The sequence below is a fragment of the Platichthys flesus genome, chromosome 22 (assembly GCF_949316205.1).
Source record: "Platichthys flesus chromosome 22, fPlaFle2.1, whole genome shotgun sequence".
Taxonomy (NCBI): domain Eukaryota; kingdom Metazoa; phylum Chordata; class Actinopteri; order Pleuronectiformes; family Pleuronectidae; genus Platichthys; species Platichthys flesus.
The window spans coordinates 14,851,680-14,878,041 of record NC_084966.1 but is presented as its reverse complement, the minus strand read 5'-3'; the positions used below and the strand labels follow the sequence as shown (position 1 = coordinate 14,878,041).

Here is a 26,362-nt window from a genome sequence, read left to right as displayed (position 1 = left end):
TTCACCTGGATTTCTGACTTGATGAGGTTTACCGAACATCTGTTCCTTGTGTCCGTCCAGCATCCTGTCATCAGTGAAAAGACCCTCTCCACTGAAGCATTGGTGATTGGTACACTCAAGAGGAAAGAAGCTAATGCTGTCATGTTTGGTGTGTGTGTGTGCTTGAGTAAGGTGGCCCACTTCTCCCCGACTGGAGCTCCAGACTGCACGATGGCCTGTTGGTGTGGCAGAACGACACAATACTCATCATATAGCGCATCCATGTCCAACTTCTTGCTTAGCTGCAGGACCTCTACAGCTTCACAGAGATGGGAGAAGTTGAATGGGCTGTTCTTTAGTGCCAGGCTAGCCAATTTCTTCTGGTAGTTGGAGTCTGAGAAGTCATAGCGCTGCTCCAGGTAGGTGAGAGAGGACTGGTAGAAGTTGCACATGTCCTCTCTGAGCACAGCGGCCTGTCTGTCTCGAAACTGCTGGAGGAGTACATCCGTCTGGGCCCCAAAGAAACCATCACTCTGTCGTAGCTGTAGATTGGTTTTTAGGGTGAACATCGTATTGTAGAGCTCACAGACAGTCCCATCCTCTTGCTCCAGCGCCAGCACAGTGTCGTGGAAAATCTTCAGCGCATTGCTGAGGAAGGACAGGTAAACCTAAAATACGTAAAGAGAGTCAATGATCCTGTGTGCTGGCACTGTTTGCATTATCATCATTTCTCTAATCCCTGTTTCATGTAATAATACTTAGATGAAAAAAAAAGTTGAGTGCAATTAAAATGAATTACCTGTAGATCAAGGGGGTTGCCCTCACCATCCTGGTCATCCTTGAACAGCCGCCATAGTGACTTTGGGCACCCGTCCTCTCCCAATGAGAGAAAGTAGGTCTTGATAGGAGCCCAGCTGTCGTGAAGCCTCTTCACTGCAGGCCATAAGCTCAGCCATCTTGTGGGCACATTTCTAAGCAGGGGCTGGTACTCTATCTCCACAAACGTGTGAATTGACTTAAGTTCCTCAGTGCGTTTGGCAGATGAGGAGAAGTGGCTAAAGGTCTTGTTGACGACATTTTCAATGTCGATATTTAGCTGATCTCCTGCGTGTTTTGCACTGTTGTGAACAATGTGGGCCACACAGTTTGCATTCAAAAGGCAATTGTTGTTCTCTTTCGGTTTCTGGTAGACAGAGTTGTATCTCCCGTAATTCACACTAGCATTGTCAGCAGAATACGCAGATATCATGTCTAGTCGCAGTCCGTTTTCCTCCAGCTTGGTGACTATCTGGTTGTGGATTGCGGCAGATGTTTCATCACTGTCATCATAGAAATCTAGGACCTTCGTCTGTACTCCCAAGTCTGGCGTCCAGTAACGCACTGACAGTGGGAAGAGCTTGGTGGTCCCATGATTGGAGGCGTCTGAAGCCACTGAGAAGAATGGCGTGTGGGCTGTGGAGACACACACACAGATGGGGTGAATTTAAAAGAGATTCTCTAAAAACAGATTATTATAAAAATTCAAGATATATTATCTATAGAAATATTTATACCTTTCAAAAATTATAGTTGTTTTGTTTGTTCAGTTTGGGAGATAACGAATAGTGAAATGTTGCTCACAATCATGTAAGGATACACAGAGCCTGGTTTCACGAAGGCATGGATGAGCAGCATTATGTTAGCTAAGAATGCAATTTCAGTGAACTGAAGGAAGAGTTGACTTTTAACATACAGCAGAAGATGATTAGCTAACATTAGCTAGCTAACGCTACACAAATAGCTAACACACAACAATGTAACATCCATGAACATAACTACCTTTGGTTGCCTCTCGTTGCTCATTCAGTGGTCTTCAGAGGACTTTCAAGAAATCTTCGACAGAGGCAGAGCCAAGTACATTCGTGACAATGGCTTCTGCCTTCGTCCGACCACAGGCCGTCCTCTTGGCAATGTCAGAGTCTGGATACATCGTTGGGGCTAGCTTTGTGCCACAATCTCCTGCTCGATATGATGTAACGTGTTGGACAGTGTGATACACACTGGTCACCTCTGCAGCAGTCACTTTGTCAGCTAGACAGTCGTTTTTAGGTCGGAGGAAAGCATCCATAGATTTGGATGTCTCTTTCTGTTGGACACGTTTCTTGTGAGTGTCCGTGAGTCTGTGTCGTTTAATATCATATTCCCCTCCATGTCCGATTGAGAAGGACGTTTTGCAAAGGTCACAAAAAGCCCTCTCGGTATCCCCCTGAATACCTGTCAGCCACAAATATTCATTTTCCCAGTCTTTCTTGTACCCACACCTTCTCACCTTCTTTTTAATTGGAGATCGCGATGCCTCAGACTCCGCCATTTTTTGAATTGGAAAGCGCGCATCTAAAAGTTCCTTCCCAGTGTGCATCTGGTATGCGCGTGCGTGCGCTGTCATGACAACAACGAAAAAGTTGACAACAACCTAGTCAGCAGTTCAACTGAGAGGGGGGTGTGGCAACAGTAGCGAGCTGAACTGTCAAGTAATGTTCGTTTGGCTGCCTGGGGCTCCAGGATGTAGAGAGCGACCAACCTTTTTTTGAGAAAGCATTGATTTCGCGTGACACGGTCTCGATTTGTGGGACGCATGGTTGGGCTTCAAAACGCTGTGCATGCACGCGGTACAAAACGCTGTGCACGCACGCGGTACTAACCAGGCCCGACCCTGCTTAGCTTCCGAGATCAGACGAGATCGGGCATATTCAGGTTGGTGTGGCCGTAAGCGAATGAGTCCACCCTCTGACCCTTATTTATACATGTAAATACATCAGGTAAAAGAAGAAAAAAGCTTACAGCACCTGGTATTCCCAGGCAGTGTCCCATCCAAGTACTAACCAGGCCCGACCCTGCTTAGCTTCCGAGATCAGACGAGATCGGGCGTATTCAGGTTGGTTTGGCCGTAAGCGAATGAGTCCACCTTCTGAACCTTATTTATACATGTAAATACGTCAGGTAAAAGAAGAAAAAAGCTTGCAGCACCTGGTATTCCCAGGAAGTCTCCCATTCAAGTACTAACCAGGCCCGACCCTGCTTAGCTTCAGAGATCAGACGAGATCGGGCGTATTCAGGTTGGTGTGGCCGTAAGCGAATGAGTCCACCCTCTGACCCTTATTTATACATGTAAATAAGTCAGGTAAAAGTGGAAGAAAGCTTACAGAACCTGGTATTCCCAGGCAGTCTCCCATCCAAGTACTAACCAGGCCCAACCCTGCTTAGCTTCCGAGATCAGACGAGATCGGGTTGGTATGGCTGTAAGCGAATGAGTCCACCCTCTGAACCTTATTTATACATGTAAATACGTCAGGTAAAAGAAGACAAAAGCTTACAGCACCTGGTATTCCCAGGCAGTCTCCCATCCAAGTACTAACCAGGCCCGACCCTACTTAGCTTCCGAGATCAGACGAGATCGGGCGTATTCAGGTTGGTGTGGCCGTAAGCGATTGAGTCAACCCTCTGAACCTTATTTATACATGTAAATACGTCAGGTAAAAGTGGAAAAAAGCTTACAGCACCTGGTATTCCCAGGCAGTCTCCCATCCAAGTAGTAACCAGGCCCGACCCTGCTTAGCTTCCGAGATCAGACGAGATCGGGCGTATTCAGGTTGGTGTGGCCGTAAGCGAATGAGTCCACCCTCTGAACCTTATTTATACATGTAAATACGTCAGGTAAAAGAAGAAAAAAGCTTACAGCACCTGGTATTCCTAGGCAGTCTGCCATCCAAGTACTAAACAGGCCCGACCCTGCTTAGCTTCCGAGATCAGACGAGATCGGTTGTATTCAGGTTGGTGTGGCCGTAAGCGATGGAGTCAACCCTCTGAACCTTATTTATACATGTTAATACGTCAGGTAAAAGTGGAAAAATGCGTACAGCACCTGGTATTCTCAGGCAGTCTCCCATCCAAGTACTAACCAGGCCCGACCCTGCTTAGCTTCCGAGATCAGACGAGATCGGGTTGGTGTGGCTGTAAGCGAATGAGTCCACCCTCTGAACCTTATTTATACATGTAAATAAGTCAGGTAAAAGAAGAAAAAAGCTTACAGCAGCTGGTATTCGTAGGCAGTCTCCCATCCAAGTACTAACCAGGCCCGACCCTGCTTAGCTTCCGAGATCAGACGAAATCGGGCTGGACAGGTTGGTGTGGCCGTAAGCGAACGAGTCCACCCTCTGAACCTTATTTATACATGTAAATACGTCAGGTAAGACTGGAAAAAAGCGTACAGCACCTGGTATTCCCAGGCAGTCTCCCATCCAAGTACTAACCAGGCCCCACCCTGCTTAGCTTCCGAGATCAGACGAGATCGGGCGTATTCAGGTTGGTGTGGCTGTATGCGAATGAATCAACCCTCTGAACCTTATTTATACATGTATATATGTCAGGTAAAAGTGGAAAAAAGCTTACAGCACCTGGTATTCCCAGGCAGTCTTCCATCCAAGTACTAACCAGGCCCGACCCTGCTTAGCTTCCGTCTCAAATGTTCTTCGCACAGTCTGGCTGTTCACAGGGGGGAGGTTGTGCTGTTCATGCAGGCGGTCCACGTCAGCGGTTGGGTTGTTGATTTTCTTCCCCGTTGAGGAGACAAAGAAAAATTCATCACCATCCTTGTCATTCCGTTCATCCCGCTTGCGTTTCCCTTTTGCAGCAAGGTGTTGTGGTCGCACTCTTGTGTAGTACTTTTCAAACCACTCCTCCTCCTGCTTCGACAGGGCAATTCCAACCGCAAAATGTGCTGGATATATGATTGCATGTTCCGCTTCTTGTTTCCGCCCAAGCCATTCGGCGACCTGTAGAAAATGAGGATATGCCATTGATTAGTAAATGTAATGGCTAAACTGTCAAGGGAAATCTATCAATAGAGTCTAGTATATTCTGCTAGTTTTAACCTTAGTATGAACCAGAAATCACATGTTTAAGCATGACGCCCCCATCTTTACACTGTCAGTAGTTCTTCTATGCATTTCTTGTTAGTTCTCTCCCCTAGGGTATGATCTTTGACCCCTTAAGGGATGAGTGTAGAAAATGGGTTTTCTTCTATTAAGCACGAGGCATGATGTTATGAATTCATCCTTACATTTACATTTTATGTGTTCAAACAGATGTAGTCATGCACCTCTCAACCATGGGATGTGGGATGTTGCCATGGGCGTAGGCAACCCCTATATATATTGTATGTTTGACGCCTGCAAAGCAGGCTTCACTATTGGCGTGTGAATGTCTACGGATTCTAGAGTCCGTCCTGACCTGTGAAGACTTCTGTGTAATAAACTTTAACTATACAAGCAAGTTCTGGGTCTGCGGAGAATTCTTCCTTCAGCATCAACTTCACCATCATCGACCTCTTGGCTGCCCAAGATATACGATAAGAGGACAGTAACACTCACCTTCATGTTCTCCACCACACATGGCCTTTGGCAGTGCTTCAGTATGATGATTGCCTCCAGATAGTACAGCACAAATATGCACTGAGAAGCCGCCAGGGGGGGGGTAGAGCTGTCACCAAGTTGATTCATGATGTTCAAAAATCCTTCCTCAGCTTTCTCAAAAATGGCCCAGCAGTCACGAGGACTAAGAACATCTTTATCCATTAACATGGCATGCCTCTTGGATACAATCTCTTTGCTCACTTGCTTAGAGAGCATACTCTGCACAGATTCAATGTAATCCACGAAATCAACGCAGTCATTGTAGAGCGCCTTGTCATCCTTTCTCAGATTGGTCAATGCAGTGTTGTAATCCAAGAATCTGTAAGGAGGAAGGAGATGGATTTAAGTTAAGTTATGTACATGCAATAACAAGTATTTATGTGTATAGTGTAAACTGTTGACATCATAATAAAACAAAAGTACCAACCTTTTCAAGCACTTTAGGTACTTGACTGAAGTCTGTGCCGTGTAGTTTGCCTCCGACTGTTTTCTTGTGTAGCTTAAGAGCTTCTCTCTGTCCCTGACAAACTTCAAGGATGGTTCAACAGGGTCGGCATAATAAAGGTACCGAGAAACAGTCTCAACCTGCTGTTTGTACTTCGTATTTTCCATATTGACCCGTAGGTGTTTGGCAAAGCCCTGAAGCAGTGGATGATCTATAGAATGCTTTTCCAGAATCCCCATTTTGTTCGCTTTCTTCAATGAGGTTCTGGCCTTGTAAGCTGTTTCCCGGTTACATTGAAACAGTTCACCGCTGCTAGCAGATTCCACGTCAGATGACCCTGCCTCTCCGGATGGCTCACCAGTTTCTGCGACAAACCTTGGATTCCCTTGGGGCAAAGGTGTAGGCTCTCCGGTCACAAACATGTGATGACTTTTCAGCTCCACAATCAGTCTTTCAAGTGGATTTGAAGATGAGACAATGCGGCTAAGAACTTTATAGCTAAAAGCCTGTCTAGTCTTCAGGAGGTCAAACACATCAATCTTGGCCTTTTCTACCACCTCTTCTCTGTCTGATTCTTCTGATTCCTTCATGCATGATCTGCGCAGGTGACAGCTTAGGGATTCTTGGGTCTTCATACAAACTGGACAGAGGAGCCAGTGTCTGCTTGATTTCCTGGAAAAAGAAAATAAATACATTAATCCAAATGTCATTACAACAAAAGTTGTACAATGGTTACACATGGTAATACATCAGTGGTGTATAAAGTACTTGAATGCCATACTTGAGTGAAAGTACAGATATCGTACCTGAAAGTGACTCTGGTAAAAGTAAAAGTCTTAAAGTACCTCATATTAAATTTACTTAAGTATTAAAAGTATCTGTTGTTGAAATGTACTTAAGTATCAAAAGTAAAAGTACAAGTACCAAAATTTAAAATGCAAAGTGCTTTTTATAGTCTATACAGACACAAAACAACCCAAAATCGTTCTCCTCAGGATTTATTTCAACTGACTGAAAAATTATAACAAAAATATACATATACTCTATAATTTTACAAATTTTGAACCCCAGATGCTGAGGTTCAAATAGTAATGGACTAGTGCATTCGAACTTCTAGGGACAACAAAGAACGAACATAGTAATAAACAAGTGTCTCTTGTGTCTGCCTAAGACCACTAATAGACCACAGTATAACCACTAAACAATTCTGTAAATATCACTAAACATGGACCTTTTCGTTTTATAATCAGTAGCAGGAGTGATACACAATACCCCTTGTGATAAGTCAGCAAAAGGAAACAAGTTCTAGGCACAACAAATAGGATAGTTTTCCTCTTTGGTTAACAACCTGCACAGTGCTAGGAAAAAAACTCTGGACACGTCCAGTTTTGAGAATAGATAAGAGTACAGAAATTTGTGTTAAAATGTAACGAGTACAAGTTAAAAGTCGTCAGGAAAATAAATACTCAAGTAAAGTACAAATATGTGAAAAATCTACTTAAGTAATCTACCTCCCACCACTGGAATACATGCTATTAAGGAAAACTTTAAATATTTCTTACCCTGGAGCCATTTGTCAAACTGAGATAGGTCAGTGAAGATGAAGCAATAACAATTGGTTTTGTTTGTATCCAGCAGTTGAGGGATGATTCTCCAGTCCAGCAGTTGAGGAAAGGTTCTCCAGAGTGAATTACAGCTGGAAAGCCCAATACTTATACACAGATGAGACAGGGAATGTTGATGGGTGGAGCTACAACAAAATACTGGGTGCTGGTTGGTTAGTGTATGCGATCCACCCTTGAACCCTCAAACAAAGGTGGCCTGCTATTCATATCAAACCTTCTCTTGCATATGTTCATTCTTTCCAGGCTCAAAATTGTTTTTCTGTAAAGTTTCATCAAACAGAGGAATTCATTTTTAAAAGATTATAAATAAGTATTTCTCTTTGGGGTAGCTTGATAGATATAATTCCTCAGTTCCATTCATATTTCTTGGCTGGAGGAATGTTGTTGGACCGGCGGGCGTGTTGTGCTGTGCTTTTTGTGAAAGGCTGGGTCATTAACAATAACAAAGGATGTGTAACTCACTTCACACTTCTGTCGTGGCAATGACTGTAGGTGAATGACCCTTGGTGAGCACTCAGGGTGGGGTCTGTGTGGCTCACAGTGTTTGATGAAACTTTACAGAAAAAGAGCCTGGAAAGAATGGACATATGCAAGAGAAGGTCTTTCTACCTGAGAGACCCTGATCTTTGACAATTGTTTGTTTGTATTCAGAAGATTCTCAAAAAAAAGGTGTTTATTTTAAGGGGATACCAGGCACCCTTTGTTTGAGGGTTCTCTAAAGAATTATCACTTTTATTTGATACGAATAGCAGGCCACCTTTGATTGCACCCAGTATTTTGTTGTAGCTCCACCCATCAACATTCCCTGTCTCATCTGTGTATAAGTATTGGGCTTTCCAGCTGTTTCTGTTTTTATTGTTTCTACCTCAATATTTTATTTTATTTTATTTTATTTTATTTTATTTTATTTTATTTTATTTTATTTTATTTTATTTTATTTTATTTTATTTTATTTTATTTTATTTTATTTTATTTTATTTTATTTTATTTTATTTTATTTTATTTTATTTTATTTTATTTTATTTTATTTTATTTTATTCAAATGTACCGGCTGCTATGACGACTTCATCTATCTATCTATCTATTTCACTCTGGAGAACCTCCCCTCTACTGCTGGATACAAACAAAACCAATTGTTATTGCTTCATCTTCACTGACCTATCTCAGTTTGACAAATGGCTCCACGGTAAGGAATTTTTAATGTTTTCCTGTTTTATAAATACATGTTTGGAATTATTTATAGCCTGTAGAGTTAAACTAAAAAAAGTTAATCATGCCTTTTCTTTTCTTTTACATGAAAGCTCCAAACAGGCACTATTTGCTATGTCCTGCTTGTTCCAAAACACAAGATATCCTGTCTGTCCATTTGACGAGGGTATGCATGAAAGATGGCTCGAGGGAAGATATACAAGCCATTGTTGAAAATGCCAAGAAAGAAGCAAGCGAGATCCTTAAGGAAGGCAGAATTTTCAATTATTCAGACCTCACTGAAATCATGTCAAATGAAGATTCCAATCCAAAGGTAAGTGGCTTACAGAACGTTATCTTGCTCCTTTTTTTTTTTGATAAGAATTTTTATACACTGATATTTCAAATATCTTGTTTTCTTTTTGACAGACTGGTTGAGGAGCTGAAAAATCGCCACATGGTTATACGTTGGCATACCCGACTCTCAGGCCAATGCTGAGCCTTTAGCTGCTCAGACACTATCCAATACAGATGCTGAAGCTGGACCATCCACTAGAACGACTTCTAACAATGAAGGGGGTGACATGGCTGACGAGGCCCCTGTTGGCACTCGAACAAGAAAGTTTGCTCAAAAAAGCAAGCAAGAAATGTATGAGACAGGCCTTAAGGACAGACATCCTATGAGCCACCCACTTCTCAAAGATTTTGCCATGCAAATGAAAAAAGACAAAAAGATTCGAAATTACAAACAGGAGGTAAGGACCAATAAATGTTTAACACTTTTTCTGAGAAACCTTTATACGCATTTATATGAAGCAAAACAGTCATTGCTAGAAGGTCACTGAACATGATGTCTTTTATTTTCAGGTTGAAAACGTCTCTCGGTATCTATATTTTGCTAACAAAGAGAACGTTTCCTTGCAGTTTGTTTATGAGAGAGAAAAAGTCAAAACGTCCCTCACTAAAACCTCTGCTACTCTGAAGAAGAGAACACAACCATGAGGCACGAGCACTTGAAGCTGAAGCATCATGGGGAGATTTCTAAAGATGGCAGTTGGAGCGAGACAGAACTGCAAGTTTTACTTTTTGTCCTGAAACAAGCGAGAAATATTACAATTATCAACACGTGGAATGGAATAGGAATAGACTGGAATAGTGTTGGGATTTCAAAATCTTCTCTGTGTATCTGTGAGTGAAGAGGGGTATGGAAACAGAACTCTAAACAAATAAAAAAAGGGTGGGGACAGGAGCCTTTATAAGGCCTTTACACAAATTATTAATAATAACCTTTTTCCTCTTAGTGTTTAATATTGAAATTATCTAGAAATGTATGTGCGTCAAAACGCTGGTCAGTCTCACACCTGTGTGTAGATAAAGGGTCTGAGTGACACTGGTATGGATTAGTTCTTACAGCCGATAGAGCAGAAACACAACATTCTTTACTCAAGGCTAGTTTATGAAACACAACATGGAACTGTCAGGATAGGGAGAGTTGCCTAGCAACTATCAGAGAAGGAGCGTGACGGAGAGCGGCTCCTTGTAACTTCCTGGATTCAGTGACAAGAGGCGTGGGACTACGGCTCTGGACCAACTAGGGAGAACATAATTTATTTGCGGCGACACCCCTCCAATATTTTAACCTATCACATTAAACCTACTGTTATAATTATTAGGAACGCTTTCTGTTCGGCACCATTATTGTCTACCCCTTGCTAACGGATTTAGCCGAGGCTGTGAATGAATGCCGGCTATACCTGTTAGACTTCCATTGCTTCTAAATAAATACATTGCTTCTAAATTAATACTTGGCTCTTCTCATATTTATGATAAATGAACACGGTGACAATAGCAGGGATCATCTACTACACAACTCCAGTGACTGAATCAATCCACGTTGTAAACTAGTATTAGTACTTAAATAAAACCCAGATTCTCCAGTTGCTGTCTAGCAACTATGACTAGTGCTGCTATGACATACAGGGATTTTAGTGTTCATTGTGTCACAGCAATCGTTTGAAATCAAGCATCTCAAAAAAAGGGTCTATTGTTATTCATATGATACAACAGTGATGTATAATATGCCAGTATCATAATTACTCACACAATATGTGTCTGTTTTTCAAGATGAGACGAAGCAGTCTGGAGGACTTTTTACACAAAAGGAGCCAAAATGGTTGAACAGCATCGTGCAGATGATTATCAAGGACATGTGACCACTGGCTGCAGGGGAGGGTCAAAACTCCTAATCTTTCTATCTACACATTTCATCAATTTAACCAACCAGACATTGTTTTAAACGTATCATTCCCTTTAAGGAGTGTTAGTTTGATCAACTCATGTTAGCAGAGCTGAGGCTAGCTAACGTTAGCTTGTGAGCAGCTCCATTCTGTCTTCATACATCGCCACGGTTTCCCCTAACAGTGAGACGATCTCCTCAGCCGCCGCAAATGTACAGAGGCTGTGACTTCACACATCCCCTTCTGTGAGGACAGCTGTATTCCAACACAAGGACTGGTTACCGGCAAAACTCAAGCAGGTTGTTTAGAGAAGGAGGTGGCCCTTAAGAGTGGGGACAAGGATAGGTTCAGACTCGTTTGGCAAGGAGATTAAAGAGGACAAACGACAGTACTTGAAGAAGCTGGAACAACAATGTGCAGCTAACGACTCCTCGTCAGTCTGGAAAGGCCTTCAGGTGATCACCATCTTTAAAACCAAGTCCCCCCCCACTGTGTGGAAGACCTTAAACGTGCAAACGACCTGAATGCTTTCTTTTGCAGATTCGACAGACAATGAACCACATCTAACCCTACCCCGCATTTCCTACCCCCCTTCACAGTTATCACACCTCTTCCTCCTACCCTGGACAAAGACACTACCCCCCCCTCCCCACAAAATGGTCCCATATAGCCCCTTCCCGATGTCAGACACAACCCTGTGCATCACACTGACTCTGGTTCACACACATTTTTTTAAATAATAATATTTCATGATTATTAATAATTAGCCAACGTCAAGTCTACTAATAATGCACAACATTAGGAACTAACTGACTTCACCAAAAAACCACTGTATGAGCCAAACCTGTAACTACTGGTGACCCAGAAAGTGAAGCATTCATTGGATCTACCCTCTATAGGTGAAGAACAGAATAAAGCCCTGATGGCAGATATTACAATGGAGGAAAAAGGGAAAGCAATCTCTAGATTAAAAGCTTATAAAGTGCACGGTATGGATGGCTTCCCATCCGAGTGGTACAAGGCCTTTAAGGACCAAATAGTGCCTATGCTTTTTGACTGCTTCAACTATACACTGAAAAATGTGAACCACCAGGTACATGGATGGAGGCAAAAATTTTGGTTATTCCTAAGGAGGGGGAGGACAGAAAATAATGTAGCGCATAAAGGCCAATTTCAGTACTCAATATAGACTACAAGTTGTATGCATCAATACTAGTAAAAAGGTTAGAGCATATAATAGTAGAACTAGTGGATCCACACCAAACTGGCTTTGTGTGTGAAAGGCAGACACAAGATAATATTAGACGGGTGCTACACTTTATCGATCATGTGAGAATATTGGAGCCACAGTGATTAGTTTAGATGCGGGAAAAGGCATTCGATTCTGATCACTGGAAATATCTGTACTTGGCGTTGAGAAGATTTGGCTTTAAGGATGATTTTATTAACTGTATCAGAACTCTATACTCCTCACCAAACGCCAGAATAAAGATTTATGGACACCTCTCTCCCTTTCCCTTTCTCTTTTTTTCTTAATGAGGGTTGTCTTGTCAATATTCCTATCCCTTCCAGCTTTTCTTAAGGACTTCTTTCCTTGCATGACCTCAGCGGCTGCACTCTCCATCTCTGCGACGGGTATTTGGCCCAAGGTTGTCTTCCTGGTGTAGTTTCTTGGCATGATTGATTTTCTACAATGTTTATGACATTAAAAATAAAAAACATATAATGTAATAGAACACCAGAATATGTTTAAGACTAAACTTAACTTGTGCTCCACAGCATTTGTCCGACTTTACCCCACAGCCACCGTTTCAGAAAAAACATCATCTCTTAGCAATTCAGGCTAATCTTCAGCTAGCATCAATCACATGGTTTTATATGTTGGAAGTTCACCAACATTTATGATACAAGATTTTTTAACTGATTCAATTTGTTTTGACACAACAGTTGACTAAGTTCAAAGCAAGAAAATTTACTTTTACATGCAAAAAACACATTTTTGTGAAATAACATACTGACCCACATTACCCTGCTCTCCCCTAACACTGTGCACCTTCCAATTGAGGCAAATTCTTTCACATTTGCCAATCTTTTTCTCCGAGTCCAGTTGATTTAACTTCTAAGCAAACCCGTTGAAACCATAGACTGTGTTCAGATTAAACTCTTTCAGTGTAAAAGAGCAAAGTGGAGCAGCGGGAGCCTGCAGGGCCCAAAACCCAGAGGTCGATGGATCAAAACCATCCTCTGCTAAATGAATCCTTTATCCTCTCCCATGTTATCTGTTATGTTTACCTTGTCCTTGCCATCTAAACATGATCTCACTTACTGCTGAAAGTGACTAACTTTGGCTTTTTAAGTTAAAAATGGGACAAAATAGACCCAAGAGTTGAAGCCCATAACTTAACTGATTTTTTTTTTCTTATCTCGAGTAAAGCTCTATACTTCCACATGGTGTGTGTTTGAAGTTTTGAATGTTCTGACATGTGTGTCTTAGATTTAATAGTCCTATACTCGTCAAAGTGGAATTTACATCTAAAAAACTCTTTTTTGTCCGGGTAAATACGAGTTTGTAACGGTAGTTTGGCTGAGCTTAACCCGTAAGAGAATTACTCCACCCCCTATACCTTATTCATACATGTGAATACATCAGAGAAAGGTGGACAAAAGCCAACAGCACCTGGTACTCTCAGGCAGTCTCCCATCCAAGTACTAACCAGGACCAACCCTTCTTACCTACCAAGATCAGACGAGATAACTTTATTTACGACACATTGTCAAAATAAATCCTTAACTGTTCAATTATGTGGAGCAGAAAGAGGTTAAAACATTCCATACACACACACTCATTTTTTAAAATATTACACTCAGTCTTTAATGCATTTTGCTCGAAAACAAAGCGTTGTTGTCCTCTGAATTGTTTTTGAAAAATTCCATCAAAACTTTCTGATTCTTGTTCATTGAAATACAAAGGACAGGAAATGATTGAAAAGTTCAAAGTAGTGCAAACTCCTATGATCTTTGGTATCATTTCTTTGGAGTCCACTCTCCTTTGAATACATAATGAACTCATCATGTGTACCCGATGTGGCGGTACTGCACTCTACTTACTTGCCAACCGCCTACAATACAAGAAGAAGAGCTTATATTCTTAAGGAAGATGGCAACAGTGAACAGGTTACCAAGAATCACCCAGAACCATCTGCTCCAAAATGAACAACGTTATCCAGGCAGACGTGAGGTGGTAACCATTAAGGGGGGGGAGTTCCCTTTGTGAAGAGATAAGCACTCTTATTAAGAAGCTTCAGAAGGACCTTCACTGTATGGAGGAAAAATACAAACAAGAAAAAGCAGAGAAGGAGATCCTGAAAACATTACTTCATACGCTTATAACCAGCTCCCAAAATGTGCCCTGCATTCAAGAGATCTTAGAGGGGTCACTCTGTAAAAAGAAGGAAGAGCTTTTAAAGATTGTAGTATCTACAAAAGAAGTACATTATTAAAGAAAAGAACCAAACTATTCTGTCTCTCAACACAAAGATCACATAGTAAGAGCACTGCAACATCCAGCTGAAGCAAAAAGCCTGTAACAATTTGCCCTGTTTAAAACCCCAGGGGAAAATTACTACGCATTATTTTCAAGGCACGGGTGGATTAGTCCCGCTGCGTACGGCGGGCGCCGCCTGCCCAACTTATAACAAACGAATACTCCCTGGTTAGACCAATATTCCTGTCATAGGTCCCCAAGGACATCTCCAAGGACAAACAAAAGTGATCTGGGTATGAACAGAAGATCTCCGAGGATAAACAAAAGATCTCTGTTTATGAAAGGAAAATCCAGGTCCTCAAAGAGCAGCTTCAAATGGAGCTGAGGAAGTCTGTGGCTTCAGCGGATGTTATCAAAGTCATGGAGATGGAGCACCAGAACTCTGTTTCTACTATAGAACAATTTATAAATACTTGCAGAGTTAAGAACTGGAAGCTAATAGGATTAAAGGAAGTCAATCCATTCAATGAAAACATGTCACAGAAGATCTCTGGATATGACCAGAGGATCTCACAGGATGAACAGAAGGTCTTGCAGGACAAAGACCATGAATTAAAATTCTCGGACCATTAGCCAAAGGTCTAAAATCATGAGATGAAGGACTCAGAGAGGACATATTCCTGGGATGATTACTCTAAATCATGGGACCTTGAACCTGATGTCTCAGACAATGAGGTGCCAGAGACCCGAGACCGGTTGGACACAGAATTTAATATATCAGACCTGGAAACTGATGTCTCGGATGATGAACCAGAGGTCAAAGTTGATGGACCAGAGGGCACTGATTCATTGGACCTTAAATCTGATTTCTCAGACAATGACTTAGAGGTTTCAGATCATATTCTAAAGGTCTCAAATGTTGAGCCAAAGGTCTTAATACATAAACCACCCATCCAACCCCAAAGGCCAAAGGTCTTAAATGATGAACCAGAGGTCTCAGGAGATGAATCAGAGGTCTCAGGAGATGAATCAGAAGTCTCAGGAGATGAATCAGAGGTCTCAGATGATGAACCAGAGGTCTCACAAGATGAATCAGAGGTCTCAGTTGAGGAACCAGAGGTCGAAGTTGATGAAAAACCAGAGACCAAAAAGAACAAAAAAGGGTGGAAAAGATTTCTACATTACCTCAAACCATGGAAGTGGGCGAAAAGAAATAGAATTTGAGCAAAAGTCGGAAGAAGCCTTTGGGGGGGATGTGACGAGTTACATCTTCAAGTATCTCCAGCCACTTTCACCTCCTCTTTGAGGACCTTGACCTGTCTTACATGATGCTTGCTGCTCTGGGTTTGTACCCTCATGGTTGATGCACTTATTGTAACTCGCATTGGATTAAAAAGTCAGCTCAATGACATGAAAAATATAACATGAAAAATAATAACATGGAATGACTGCAAAAAAGTCTATTAATTGAAGAAACACTGTGTGAAAGATCAGACATATATTCACAAAATGTGCCACAGAATCGGGTTTAAAAGAGAGGTAAACCAAATTGTTGAAAAAGAGAGCATATGAAAATCCATTGCATGATGCCACCTCTCTGGCAGGCTCACAAAGGAACCCAGAATAAAAGTCTCAGATTGATCTCAATCTTTAAACTGAGACAACTTCTACTTCTTCTTCTTTGTTTGGTTTATTGGAAGATGGCAATGGAAGACAATGACAACGCTAACGTCCGGTTGGATTTACACATAAGAAGAATAGGTAGAAGTAGATAGAGTAGAAGAAAAAGCTGGGATGTGGTGGTAGATCTGGTGAAGGGGAGAGCCCAGTGTGCAGCCTACAGGAACCTGAAACACACACAAGCACAACACCACAGCAGCACAACTCCAGGGTTGTCACACAATATTATGATAAAATTGCACTTTAATTTTTTCTTTCTGAACATTCCCCCTGATTTATTTACATGTATAAATAGGTATTGTGGGTGGAATCATTCGCTGATAGATATACCACGCTGAACACGCCCATTGAGGTCGTCACAGTGAGATGGCAAGAGCAGTGAAAGAAGCCAAACTTAAGTGTCTATTCCACAAGTAAAATAAGTTTCTACGTCAATGTATTGTCAGCTTTTGGTTTGTTCGAAAAGAAGAGTTTATTATTTTAAACAACCCCCTCGGACAGATCTTGCTGTTTGGGGAAAATTTCGATTTTTTTGTTTAACCTCGAAAGACGGACAGCATGGCGACAAACGAGAAGGAGCAGACAGACGTAAAAACAGTCACGGACAGAGCAAGAGGAGGAGATGAAAGAAGTGAAGTGAAGGACGGACAACAAGAGAACAGACAGGAAAGTGCCAGTGAGAGGGCACACGGACCAAACACTTCCACCGCTGGTCAAACGAGGCACAGAGGGGAAATAGGTGGAGAGGAGCAACGAGGGGAGAGAACAGGAGGTCTCACTTAGAACCGTTGCGGGGGCTGAAACGTGCGTACGCCACTTCTCACGCAAACGTTGCGTATTTCCACGCAAACTCTGACCCATGCGTACGAACGTTTTGGAGAGGGGAAAGTGGCGACACAGACGTGAGGTGGTGAACTGAAGTCAGATTATTGATCCACTTCATCATTTACAATAAAACCAACAGCTTAGTTTTGCTCGAGCGACATGTCTGTTCCACTCGAACCTTTTAATTTAAACATAACTTGCAGCAAATTACGTTTATATTCCATTTAACCGTGGAGTTACGGAGCCGAGTCATTCATAGGTTTTAATAATATCTTCAAACACTGCGTGTATCATCAAATCACTGCAGTGAACGTGACTGTGCCGTCAGGCTCACGGAGCGCACTGGAGATCACTTACAGGAAATGAAGAAACTTTCCAAATAATATCCCAGAGGAGGTGAGGATCCACAGATGTGAGGGAATCGGTCCGATGCTCTAAATAAATAAATACTACCGTGACAGTGGCAAGGGGTTCCACGTGCATACGAATGGAAGGATGAGGAAGAAGAGAGGGTTCAGGGATGTCTGATCAGCTGACTTTACTGGAATTGTGTTTTAAAAGTACAGAGACAATATTTGCTAGTCGTCGAGCAATTCACAACTTGCACCCTCTCTGTTAAAAGAGTTCTTGTTGACTCCATAGTCAAACATAACTTCCTCATCCACCAGTAAAGTCCTGTTTGCGAGGAAAAGGATGATATCCTTTTCTTCTCCATCCATGTCAACAGCAAAATGCATGGGCCTTATGTTGGATTTTCTTTTGGAGTGATTGATCAGCCTGCCAACCGTCTGCATCCCAGGGTGGCAATGACAAGTCTCTGAGTGGGCATCAATGCACATTGCCTGTCCTTTGCTGTTCCAGAAAAAGAAGATATAGCCAGTCTCCTTTTTATTGGTGATTTTGTGAATTTCCTCACCCTTCTTTCTGCTAACAACAGTTCCATGGTAGTCGCAGACAACCTCACCAGCCTTAAATGTGCGTGTCGTAACGATCCCTCTGCCCCTTTCGTTGAAATCCTGAATGTAAAGTCCTTTCCACTGCTGTGTTTTCACCATTGTCTGGATCTGTTTGCTGTCCATGATACGGTCAACAGATCCAGAAGGTGCCCAGTTGTCGATAACTACACTGCCTATGTTGGCAGTCATCCCCTTCCATCCCTGCTTTCGTACCCATGCGTCGACTCGGTCTTTTGTTGGCATACGCCGACTGAATTGTTCTGTCAAAATAAATAACAAGTTTTGTTAGTCATGAATACAATAATTGAAATCTTTGATTTGTGCAATCAGTCTTACTTGAAAGTAATGTTAAATATAAATAAATAATAATACATACAAAAAAATTAAATAATAAGTACTCACCACGGGTATGGTTTATACGCTTTTCAAATTGAATCTTCCGCCAGTGTGTGTAAAGCTTCTGCTCCCAGTCTTGAGAGACATTCCTGCGCTCTTTCACTTGTGGCTGTTTCCCACTCAGTGTAACAGGGTGTTTTTTCAGGAGTTGATTTAGTGCCTCATGGAACCTGACCTTTTCATTTTCCCCTGGAAGCTTGTGCAAATGTATCACTGGCTGTTTCAATGAAAGGTCAGCACAATGGTCACCATGGTTGGAAGACTCATCAGACAGATGAATAGGCCCTTCTCCAAACGGCTCATGACTGTTGCCTTCTCTGGAAGGCCTGGCACTACATAAAAATGAAAAATAGTGAGATTAGAAGAAAAACAGTGTGCTTGACTATGTTGGCATTGTCTTGACAAATATAAAATGTGCTCACCTTGACGCCTCAACCATCTTGGCCAATAGATCAGCGCCCTCCACAACTGCCCCCGGATTTTTCAATCGATAGTATTTTGCAGTTGTGTTGACAGAATGGGCCAGGTAGCCAGCCACCAATGCCTTCTTTGGCTCATCCAAGCGGTTAGCTTCCGTCTCAAATGTTCTTCGCACAGTCTGGCTGTTCACATGGGGGAGGTTGTGCTTTTCATGCAGGCGGTCCAGGTCAGCGGTTGGGTTGTTGATTTTCTTCCCCGTTGAGGAGACAAAGAAAAATTCATCACCATCCTTGTCATTCCGTTCATCCCGCTTGCGTTTCCCTTTTGCAGCAAGGTGTTGTGGTCGCACTCTTGTGTAGTACTTTTCAAACCACTCCTCCTCCTGCTTCGACAGGGCAATTCCAACCGCAAAATGTGCTGCATATATGATTGTATGTTCAGCTTCTTGTTTCCGCCCAAGCCATTCGGCGACCTGTAGAAAATGAGGATATGCCATTGATTAGTAAATGTAATGGCTAAACTGTCAAGGGAAATCTATCAATAGAGGACAGTAACACTCACCTTCATGTTCTCCACCACACATGGCCTTTGGCAGTGCTTCAGTATGACGATTGCCTCCAGATAGTACAGCACAAATATGCACTGAGAAGCCTCCGGGGGGGTGGTAGAGCTGTCACCAAGTTGATTCATGATGTTCAAAAATCCTTCCTCAGCTTTCTCAAAAATGGCCCAGCAGTCACGAGGACTAAGAACATCTTTATCCATTAAGATGGCATGCCTCTTGGATACAATCTCTTTGCTCACTTGCTTAGAGAGCATACTCTGTACAGAGCCAATGTAATCCACGAAATCAACGCAGTCATTGTAGAGCGCCTTGTCATCCTTTCTCAGATTGGTCAATGCAGTGTTGTAATCCAAGAATCTGTAAGGAGGAAGGAGATGGATTTAAGTTGAGTTATGTACATTTATTAACAAGTATTTATGTGTATAGTGTAAACTGTTGACATCATAATAAAACAAAAGTACCAACCTTTTCAAGCACTTTAGGTACTTGACTGAAGTCTGTGCCCTGTAGTTTGCCTCCGACTGTTTTCTTGTGTAGCTTAAGAGCTTCTCTCTGTCCCTGACAAACTTCAAGGATGGTTCGACAGGGTCGGCATAATAAAGGTACCGAGAAACAGTCTCAACCTCCTGTTTGTACTTCGTATTTTCCATATTGACCCGTAGGTGTTCGGCAAAGCCCTGAAGCAGTGGATGATCTATAGAATGCTTTTCCAGAATCCCCATTTCGTTCGCTTTCTTCAATGAGGTTCTGGCCTTGTAAGCTGTTTCCCGGTTACATTGAAACAGTTCACCGCTGCTGGCAGATTCCACGTCAGATGACCCTGCCTCTCCGGATGGCTCACCAGTTTCTGCGACAAACCTTGGATTCCCTTGGGGCAAAGGTGTAGGCTCTCCGGTCACAAACATGTGATGACTTTTCAGCTCCACAATCAGTCTTTCAAGTGGATTTGAAGATGAGACAATGCGGCTAAGAACTTTATAGCTAAAAGCCCGTCTAGTCTTCAGGAGGTCCAACACATCACTCTTGGCCTTTTCAACCACCTCTCCTCTGTCTGATTCTTCTGATTCCTTCATGCATGATCTGCGCAGGTGACAGCTTAGGGATTCTTGGGTCTTCATACAAACTGGACAGAGGAGCCAGTGTCTGCTTGATTTCCTGGAAAAAGAAAATAAATACATTAATCCATATGTCATTACAACAAAAGTTGTACAATGGTTACACATGGTAATACATCAGTGGTGTATAAAGTACTTGAATGCCATACTTGAGTGAAAGTACAGATATCGTACCTGAAAGTGACTCCGGTAAAAGTAAAAGTCTTAAAGTAGCTCATATTAAATTTACTTAAGTATTAAAAGTATCTGCTGTTGAAATGTACTTAAGTATCAAAAGTAAAAGTACAAGTACCAAAATTTAAAATGCAAAGTGCTTTTTATAGTCTATACAGACACAAAACAACCCAAAATCGTTCTCCTCAGGATTTATTTCAACTGACTGAAAAATTATAACAAAAATATACATATATTCTATAATTTTACAAATTTTGAACCCCAGATGCTGATGTTCAAATAGTAATGGACTAGTGCATTCGAACTTCTAGGGACAACAAAGAACGAACATAGTAAGAAACAAGTGTCTCTTGTGTCTGCCTAAGACCACTAATAGACCACAGTATAACCGCTAAACAATTCTGTAAATATCACTAAACATGGACCTTTTCGTTTTCTAATCAGTAGCAGGAGTGATACACAATACCCCTTGTGATAAGTCAGCAAAAGGAAACAAGTTCTAGGCACAACAAATAGGATAGTTTTCCTCTTTGGTTAACAACCTGCACAGTGCTAGTAAAAAAAAATCACTGGACACGTCCAGTTTTGAGAATAGATAAGAGTACAGAAATTTGTGTTAAAATGTAACGAGTACAAGTTAAAAGTCGTCAGGAAAATAAATACTCAAGTAAAGTACAAATATGTGAAAAATCTACTTAAGTAATCTACCTCCCACCACTGGAATACATGCTATTAAGGAAAACTTTAAATATTTCTTACCCTGGAGCCATTTGTCAAACTGAGATAGGTCAGTGAAGATGAAGCAATAACAATTGGTTTTGTTTGTATCCAGCAGTTGAGGGATGATTCTCCAGTCCAGCAGTTGAGGAAAGGTTCTCCAGAGTGAATTACAGCTGGAAAGCCCAATACTTATACACAGATGAGACAGGGAATGTTGATGGGTGGAGCTACAACAAAATACTGGGTGCTGGTTGGTTAGTGTATGCGATCCACCCTTGAACCCTCAAACAAAGGTGGCCTGCTATTCATATCAAACCTTCTCTTGCATATGTCCATTCTTTCCAGGCTCAAAATTGTTTTTCTGTAAAGTTTCATCAAACAGAGGAATTCATTTTTAAAAGATTATAAATAAGTATTTCTCTTTGGGGTAGCTTGATAGATATAATTCCTCAGTTCCATTCATATTTCTTGGCTGGAGGAATGTTGTTGGACCGGCGGGCGTGTTGTGCTGTGCTTTTTGTGAAAGGCTGGGTCATTAACAATAACAAAGGATGTGTAACTCACTTCACACTTCTGTCGTGGCAATGACTGTAGGTGAATGACCCTTGGTGAGCACTCAGGGTGGGGTCTGTGTGGCTCACAGTGTTTGATGAAACTTTACAGAAAAAGAGCCTGGAAAGAATGGACATATGCAAGAGAAGGTCTTTCTACCTGAGAGACCATGATCTTTGACAATTGTTTGTTTGTATTCAGAAGATTCTCAAAAAAAAGGTGTTTATTTTAAGGGGATACCAGGCACCCTTTGTTTGAGGGTTCTCTAAAGAATTATCACTTTTATTTGATACGAATAGCAGGCCACCTTTGATTGCACCCAGTATTTTGTTGTAGCTCCACCCATCAACATTCCCTGTCTCATCTGTGTATAAGTATTGGGCTTTCCAGCTGTTTCTGTTTTTATTGTTTCTACCTCAATATTTTATATTTATATTTTATTTTATTTTATTTTATTTTATTTTATTTTATTTTATTTTATTTTATTTTATTTTATTTTATTTTATTTTATTTTATTTTATTTTATTTTATTTTATTTTATTTTATTTTATTTTATTTTATTCAAATGTACCGGCTGCTATGACGACTTCATTTCCCTTCGGGGATGAATAAAGTAATCTATCTATCTATCTATCTAATTCACTCTGGAGAACCTCCCATCTACTGCTGGATACAAACAAAACCAATTGTTATTGCTTCATCTTCACTGACCTATCTCAGTTTGACAAATGGCTCCACGGTAAGGAATTTTTAATGTTTTCCTGTTTTATAAATACATGTTTGGAATTATTTATAGCCTGTAGAGTTAAACTAAAAAAAGTTAATCATGCCTTTTCTTTTCTTTTACATGAAAGCTCCAAACAGGCACTATTTGCTATGTCCTGCTTGTTCCAAAACACAAGATATCCTGTCTGTCCATTTGACGAGGGTATGCATGAAAGATGGCTCGAGGGAAGATATACAAGCCATTGTTGAAAATGCCAAGAAAGAAGCAAGCGAGATCCTTAAGGAAGGCAGAATTTTCAATTATTCAGACCTCACTGAAATCATGTCAAATGAAGATTCCAATCCAAAGGTAAGTGGCTTACAGAACGTTATCTTGCTCCTTTTTTTTTTTGATAAGAATTTTTATATACTGATATTTCAAATATCTTGTTTTCTTTTTGACAGACTGGTTGAGGAGCTGAAAAATCGCCACATGGTTATACGTTGGCATACCCGACTCTCAGGCCAATGCTGAGCCTTTAGCTGCTCAGACACTATCCAATACAGATGCTGAAGCTGGACCATCCACTAGAACGACTTCTAACAATGAAGGGGGTGACATGGCTGACGAGGCCCCTGTTGGCACTCGAACAAGAAAGTTTGCTCAAAAAAGCAAGCAAGAAATGTATGAGAAAGGCCTTAAGGACAGACATCCTATGAGCCACCCACTTCTCAAAGATTTTGCCATGCAAATGAAAAAAGACAAAAAGATTCGAAATTACAAACAGGAGGTAAGGACCAATAAATGTTTAACACTTTTTCTGAGAAACCTTTATACGCATTTATATGAAGCAAAACAGTCATTGCTAGAAGGTCACTGAACATGATGTCTTTTATTTTCAGGTTGAAAACGTCTCTCGGTATCTATATTTTGCTAACAAAGAGAACGTTTCCTTGCAGTTTGTTTATGAGAGAGAAAAAGTCAAAACGTCCCTCACTAAAACCTCTGCTACTCTGAAGAAGAGAACACAACCATGAGGCACGAGCACTTGAAGCTGAAGCATCATGGGGAGATTTCTAAAGATGGCAGTTGGAGCGAGACAGAACTGCAAGTTTTACTTTTTGTCCTGAAACAAGCGAGAAATATTACAATTATCAACACGTGGAATGGAATAGGAATAGACTGGAATAGTGTTGGGATTTCAAAATCTTCTCTGTGTATCTGTGAGTGAAGAGGGGTATGGAAACAGAACTCTAAACAAATAAAAAAAGGGTGGGGACAGGAGCCTTTATAAGGCCTTTACACAAATTATTAATAATAACCTTTTTCCTCTTAGTGTTTAATATTGAAATTATCTAGAAATGTATGTGCGTCAAAACGCTGGTCAGTCTCACACCTGTGTGTAGATAAAGGGTCTGAGTGACACTGGTATGGATTAGTTCTTACAGCCGATAGAGCAGAAACACAACATTCTTTACTCAAGGCTAGTTTATGAAACACAACATGGAACTGTCAGGATAGGGAGAGTTGCCTAGCAACTATCAGAGAAGGAGCGTGACGGAGAGCGGCTCCTTGTAACTTCCTGGATTCAGTGACAAGAGGCGTGGGACTACGGCTCTGGACCAACTAGGGAGAACATAATTTATTTGCGGCGACACCCCTCCAATATTTTAACCTATCACATTAAACCTACTGTTATAATTATTAGGAACGCTTTCTGTTCGGCACCATTATTGTCTACCCCTTGCTAACGGATTTAGCCGAGGCTGTGAATGAATGCCGGCTATACCTGTTAGACTTCCATTGCTTCTAAATAAATACATTGCTTCTAAATAAATACTTGGCTCTTCTCATATTTATGATAAATGAACACGGTGACAATAGCAGGGATCATCTACTACACAACTCCAGTGACTGAATCAATCCACGTTGTAAACTAGTATTAGTACTTAAATAAAACCCAGATTCTCCAGTTGCTGTCTTGCAACTATGACTAGTGCTGCTATGACATACAGGGATTTTAGTGTTCATTGTGTCACAGCAATCGTTTGAAATCAAGCATCTCAAAAAAAGGGTCTATTGTTATTCATATGATACAACAGTGATGTATAATATGCCAGTATCATAATTACTCACACAATATGTGTCTGTTTTTCAAGATGAGACGAAGCAGTCTGGAGGACTTTTTACACAAAAGGAGCCAAAATGGTTGAACAGCATCTTGCAGATGATTATCAAGGACATGTGACCACTGGCTGCAGGGGAGGGTCAAAACTCCTAATCTTTCTATCTACACATTTCATCAATTTCACCAACCAGACATTGTTTTAAACGTATCATTCCCTTTAAGGAGTGTTAGTTTGATCAACTCATGTTAGCAGAGCTGAGGCTAGCTAACGTTAGCTTGTGAGCAGCTCCATTCTGTCTTCATACATCGCCACGGTTTCCCCTAACAGTGAGACGATCTCCTCAGCCGCCGCAAATGTACAGAGGCTGTGACTTCACACATCCCCTTCTGTGAGGACAGCTGTATTCCAACACAAGGACTGGTTACCGGCAAAACTCAAGCAGGTTGTTTAGAGAAGGAGGTGGCCCTTAAGAGTGGGGACAAGGATAGGTTCAGACTCGTTTGGCAAGGAGATTAAAGAGGACAAACGACAGTACTTGAAGAAGCTGGAACAACAATGTGCAGCTAACGACTCCTCGTCAGTCTGGAAAGGCCTTCAGGTGATCACCATCTTTAAAACCAAGTCCCCCCCCACTGTGTGGAAGACCTTAAACGTGCAAACGACCTGAATGCTTTCTTTTGCAGATTCGACAGACAATGAACCACATCTAACCCTACCCCGCATTTCCTACCCCCCTTCACAGTTATCACACCTCTTCCTCCTACCCTGGACAAAGACACTACCCCCCCCTCCCCACAAAATGGTCCCATATAGCCCCTTCCCGATGTCAGACACAACCCTGTGCATCACACTGACTCTGGTTCACACACATTTTTTTAAATAATAATATTTCATGATTATTAATAATTAGCCAACGTCAAGTCTACTAATAATGCACAACATTAGGAACTAACTGACTTCACCAAAAAAACACTGTATGAGCCAAACCTGTAACTACTGGTGACCCAGAAAGTGAAGCATTCATTGGATCTACCCTCTATAGGTGAAGAACAGAATAAAGCCCTGATGGCAGATATTACAATGGAGGAAAAAGGGAAAGCAATCTCTAGATTAAAAGCTTATAAAGTGCACGGTATGGATGGCTTCCCATCCGAGTGGTACAAGGCCTTTAAGGACCAAATAGTGCCTATGCTTTTTGACTGCTTCAACTATACACTGAAAAATGTGAACCACCAGGTACATGGATGGAGGCAAAAATTTTGGTTATTCCTAAGGAGGGGGAGGACAGAAAATAATGTAGCGCATAAAGGCCAATTTCAGTACTCAATATAGACTACAAGTTGTATGCATCAATACTAGTAAAAAGGTTAGAGCATATAATAGTAGAACTAGTGGATCCACACCAAACTGGCTTTGTGTGTGAAAGGCAGACACAAGATAATATTAGACGGGTGCTACACTTTATCGATCATGTGAGAATATTGGAGCCACAGTGATTAGTTTAGATGCGGGAAAAGGCATTCGATTCTGATCACTGGAAATATCTGTACTTGGCGTTGAGAAGATTTGGCTTTAAGGATGATTTTATTAACTGTATCAGAACTCTATACTCCTCACCAAACGCCAGAATAAAGATTTATGGACACCTCTCTCCCTTTCCCTTTCTCTTTTTTTCTTAATGAGGGTTGTCTTGTCAATATTCCTATCCCTTCCAGC

At 41.4% G+C, this 26,362-nt stretch overlaps 1 protein-coding gene, 5 non-coding genes and 4 pseudogenes across 6 annotated transcripts in view; all 10 read right to left on the bottom strand.

Moving 5' to 3' along the window:
• The window catches only part of LOC133933462 (histone H4-like), a 556,161-nt gene that overhangs the window by 102,309 nt on the left and 427,490 nt on the right, over window positions 1–26,362 (bottom strand). The window lies entirely within an intron of this gene.
• Window positions 2,793–2,911, bottom strand: LOC133945290 (5S ribosomal RNA). Its single transcript, XR_009917037.1, has one exon. It is a non-coding gene; the product is annotated as a 5S ribosomal RNA (ribosomal RNA).
• On the bottom strand, window positions 2,974–3,092 carry LOC133937083 (5S ribosomal RNA). Its single transcript, XR_009915152.1, has one exon. It is a non-coding gene; the product is annotated as a 5S ribosomal RNA (ribosomal RNA).
• On the bottom strand, window positions 3,155–3,263 carry LOC133944061 (5S ribosomal RNA; annotated as a pseudogene).
• LOC133945230 (5S ribosomal RNA) lies at window positions 3,326–3,444 on the bottom strand. Its single transcript, XR_009916979.1, has one exon. It is a non-coding gene; the product is annotated as a 5S ribosomal RNA (ribosomal RNA).
• On the bottom strand, window positions 3,507–3,625 carry LOC133946417 (5S ribosomal RNA). Its single transcript, XR_009918112.1, has one exon. It is a non-coding gene; the product is annotated as a 5S ribosomal RNA (ribosomal RNA).
• LOC133938394 (5S ribosomal RNA) lies at window positions 3,688–3,806 on the bottom strand (annotated as a pseudogene).
• LOC133944196 (5S ribosomal RNA) lies at window positions 3,869–3,977 on the bottom strand (annotated as a pseudogene).
• Window positions 4,040–4,157, bottom strand: LOC133943910 (5S ribosomal RNA; annotated as a pseudogene).
• Window positions 4,220–4,338, bottom strand: LOC133946763 (5S ribosomal RNA). Its single transcript, XR_009918444.1, has one exon. It is a non-coding gene; the product is annotated as a 5S ribosomal RNA (ribosomal RNA).